The 4602-nt window shown below is 48.8% G+C and overlaps 1 long non-coding RNA gene across 1 annotated transcript; it reads right to left on the minus strand.

Moving 5' to 3' along the window:
* Positions 1-2970: 2970 nt before the first annotated feature.
* LOC120845395 lies at positions 2971-3770 on the minus strand. The gene is made up of 2 exons (XR_005716639.1): positions 3377-3770; positions 2971-3210 (listed from the first exon to the last, which is right to left on the minus strand). It is a non-coding gene; the product is annotated as an uncharacterized LOC120845395 (long non-coding RNA).
* Positions 3771-4602: the final 832 nt, after the last annotated feature.

Here is a 4602-nt window from a genome sequence, read left to right on the forward strand (position 1 = left end):
AGCGGCAGCAACGGCAGCCTCGGCGATGACGACAAAACAAGGAGGTCACACGAGGCAGGGCAGTTGACAGAACGTCCATCTGCATTCCTTCTCGACCACCGCAATGGCTGCGGCGCCGCTAGAGCCGAGAGGCACACGTGAAAAGTTTCTGTCCTGTTTTCTTCTTTTACTGTCTAATTGTATTTTTTGCTTTTTTTTTTTTTTTTATGCGTTTATATGCAGACGGCCTTGGTTGCACGATTTACGCGCTTCACGCCAGAGTTATTTCCTCTGAAAAGAGTTGGCCACAAAACGTTTTTCAATCCATATTGTTTACGTCACGAAAGCGCACTCAGTGCAGGTGTTAAAGCTCAATTGGAAAGTACAAAGTAATAAAAAGCATTAAAAAAAAAAACTTTACCTTTGGTGAGTACAGCCGCAATCCCGTTGCTAATACATCATGCAATATAGCGTTGCTGTCTGACATAATACATCATACAAAATAGAGATACTGCATGATGACCACATTTATCATACAAAACCTGCTTGCAGACAGGTTCAAAGCAGACATGTAGCGAATTTCTGGTTAATTTCAGGAGTGACCTTGTTCGAAAGCTATAGTTCGGCCAACATGTGTGGAAGGCAGCTAGGTTAACACACATATTAACCTGTCCGATGGGTACGCTTAAGCGAGGCTTTGAAGATTGGGAGATTGGCCGACCCCTCAGAACTATTGCCGGCGTCAAATCGGCCGCGCCTATTCGCGACTCCAGCGAACTATAGGGGGCGCGCTGGTCAGGCAAAATGGCGGACGAAAGGAGGTCGTTTTCGTAGTTCAGCACGCGGACCACCATACATTTCTTGCACTGCAGCGTAAAATCTGTGTTACGTGTGAAACCTAAGCGATTGTTCGTCGGTAGGAACCTTCTTCTAGTCAGTGCGTAGGAATGACACGGCGGAAGCATAAATATAATTACTGGAAACGACGTTTGTTTCTATGCTGCCTTCGAGAACCAAACAGCGATACCAGACGACAGAGGCGAAACGACCTCCTCTCCTGAGCTTCTCGGCGTGGCCGCTACGCGGCGTCGATTTCGCTGGAGCTATGGTGACCGATGTCCGCGCAACGCGTTGCAGTCGCATGTAAAAAGTCATTTGGCGCAGTCGGTCGCACCTAAACGCAAATGGTCGAACCAGACTTCGCGTTAAATCTGCGTCTCTACATGTCCCTCACCAAAAAAAAAAAAAAAGAAAAAAAATAAAGTTAAACAGAAAAAAAAAAAAAAAAGAGAAGAACCTTTACACAGTAGATTGCTATGGGGGTCCGGTGTTCCTGTATTAGCTATGAAGGCCCTCGTGTATCACTCTTGAATCATAATCCTATCAACTTGACACTCCCCGAATTAGCGCTCCGTCTGAACGACCACAAATACATAACAAAGCAGACAAGTCGCGGACGTCGCTTCGCTGACGTTATCGCCTCGCATTATCCCGGAAGTCCTCTCATGACGTCATCGGCCCAGGCCGCCTGAGTCTAGCGATTCAGTGCAGTCGCAGGCAACACCGACGACGCGACGGTCGAGCGTCGAGGCGCGCAAAGAGGATCGGGCTGCGAATCCACGCGAGAAAGCAACCGAAAAGCCTTTGAGCTCGCGATCCTTTCGCCGACATTTGTGACCTTTCCTCCCTTATATGCCGGCTAATCCATTCCCTTCAACGCTGACACCATGGCTCGCCGCCTCCATCTCTTTTTTTCATTATCTCCGTCTTTTTTTTCTTTTGTCCGGTTCGACTGCCGCGACTCAGTGGCCTAATCCAATCTTGGACACGTGCGGCTTCTCTTCAGAAGACCTAGACATTTCCCCGCTGATCCTGTCTCCCTCTCCTCCCACATTTCTCTCGTATCTTCTTTCATTTCTTTTTCGCACTTTCATCTCCCCGTCCACGAGTGGAGTGTTCGACTCACATAAATCAGCTTTTGTTTTTTTGTCTTTTCGTAGAGTGCTACATCGATAAGTCGCAGTAGTGGATTTTTTTCCAAAGGTGAACACTTCGGTCCCAAACGTCGTGGGGCTGCTGCGTTTGTTTCGTTTCTCTTCGAAATCACTCTAAAAACGAACGAAAACGAAATATTGTCTACTAACAAACAAAAAAAAACGTTGATTAGATGTTGAAGTCTCAGTATTGTGGTTGGTTGTACAGCATACCCTCGACCGGAAACACGACTGTCGACTGGGTTCACTGCAACGACAGCGTCGGCTAGTTTCCGTGGAAATCGAGCGCCATACCGGCAATCAAACATGTTTCTTTCATCATTTCCTAGATTAGAAAGTAATCTACGAAACAAAGCCAATGGAAGCTGCTCTTTTCACAGAACCTTGGCAGTGCCGTCCAGCTCTTGGTGTGGTTATTTACCTGTTTGTTGCAGTAAAGCAGGCAAAAGAGCATGGTCTGCTTCTGGGCCCTGCTGGGTCCTACTGGAAGAACAACCAGCACGAGGCTTGCCCGCCCGGTCTGCGTCGACGACTACGCCGATCGTCTTTTGAAGTCACCATACTTGGCACATAAATTAATGTTGTTCTCCAGAGTCTTAACACGAGTTAAGACAAAAGTCGGTGCTGTGCACGTCTTTAGAAAAATGTGACCAGGATCCCCCGTCACAAGTTACTCGGAAAACTAGTGACTGAAACGCGTTTCTCCTTCCTCTTGTCGTAAACCAACATGTCGCTGCTAAAATAGTCAAATGTTATAAATAACACGTTACTTTTCACGCGTTCCGTATACGCTCGCGATCGGAACAAGCACACGAAGTGACAGCCGCATCACTTGAGCATTCGGTAGTATAAGAACCGGCAATCGCGTTCGTTGCAACCGGGCGTACTACGCACGTTTGTCACGAAATACCCCAGTACATGGCGCTGATGTTGAGGTAAACGCTGGTGAATGCAGCCCAGGACAGAAGTGCAAGGAACTAGGGAGTACAAAGCGAAATATCAGGACATAAATACAGCAAGTGGAGCATGTGGGGACGAAAAGGAGAAGACTGAAGACTTAACACTTTATTGTAAGGGGCTTCACCCTGCAGTTGTTCAAGGTGGGACCAAAGCCCACATCTCGCGCTTGGTGAGTTGTGATTTTCGCACGCTGGGTCACTCTTATTTCGGACGACGGGGCGCATAGTTATGGCCTTGGGACTAATCTCCTGGCGGCTCCGTTTCGGCACGGTGGTCGCTGAAATAGAAACAGTGAACATCACAAAAAAGAGCCTGATGATTCTCATTGCTCCTTTTGACTGCATACAAAACAACACGCAAAAAAAAAAAACATGTTTTTGTTTGAACTTTTTGGCGTCATTTCCGCCGTGAGACAAAAAAAGGCAAGACAAGGCACAGCGTACAGAAAACATCGTGTTATAGCTCGAAACGGCGCGTTTTCTTCCCGGGAGAAACACAGACAGGGACTCGAGCGAAGGAACGTTGCCGGCGAAGACCCATTAGTCGATCAAGCTGCAGCAGCAAAGACCGGGTCGCGCGCCAGCCGGGGCTGTACATACGGCTCTCTCCTTCGCGCTTTCCGCGACAGACAACGCGGGAACAAAGGCGGGAAGGCGTTAGTGAAGAACGACGAGCAATCGAAGAAACATTGATCAAGCCGCCGGCTGTGCTGGCAGACGCCGGCGTGGTGCACGGCTGACGCTCAGCGCTGTCCGACTATCTGCTGAGCCTGCGGTTTTTTCCCCCCGGGTCTCGGAGGCGGGGGGGTTCAGTCTACCCCCCCTGGCCTCGTTGTCACTTTCGCGACGCCTTGCTCGCTGTCTCCGCTGACGCACGCGAGGCGTATCCAGAGGCGCAGTCACATATTGGTCATATACACAAAAGACACAGTGCTCCCTGCCGACATCATGAGAGAAGTCTCTGCGCCTCAACCATGTGTTTGAAGCATGTTTGAAGCATGCATACGTATGCTTCGGTCGCGTCTGCGGACTGCCTTTTGCATGATGCATTAGCAGTGTTACCGTGCGCCTGAATGGGACCTTTTCTCAAAAGTGCACGCTACACCTAGTAACTTCTCCAATTATTGGAGCTCGCCATTCTTTCGGCTCACGCCCTTGGAGCAGGTGTTGGACACGAGAATAGCTTCGGCGCTTGGTCAGCGTTCGATGTGCGCTCGGATCCAATCACGTACACTTTCGTGCCCGAAAAACGGCGACCGCCCCCGCTGCTTAATTGTTTTTTTTTTTTTAAGCGACGGCGGTTATGCAGTGTGACGATCGCATTTTGTAGTTCGTAGATGATATATATTTCGCAAGAAAGGTGCAGCTAGCTCGAGCCTTCCCCAACATAAAAAGACAATGTAAGGCTCTCAGAACGATCGCATTTAACAAAACTAAAGTTACGCGTCACAGATCTAACTTCATATGCTATAGTTTGGCGTCGCTAAAGCAGATGGCAGCAATGTTAAATGACGCCAGCCTCCCATTCAACCCCCCCTCCCCCTCCCAAATAGGTCGTTAAAGTTGCGGATATTATAAGCCTTCTGATTTCGTCGAAACTTCCTAAAATGAGCTTGCGCAACACATCTGAACGCTATTCCTTCCTGAATGGAGCTTTAGGTGCCACGTTT

The sequence above is a fragment of the Ixodes scapularis genome, unplaced genomic scaffold (assembly GCF_016920785.2).
Source record: "Ixodes scapularis isolate PalLabHiFi unplaced genomic scaffold, ASM1692078v2 PGA_scaffold2__306_contigs__length_199485367, whole genome shotgun sequence".
Taxonomy (NCBI): domain Eukaryota; kingdom Metazoa; phylum Arthropoda; class Arachnida; order Ixodida; family Ixodidae; genus Ixodes; species Ixodes scapularis.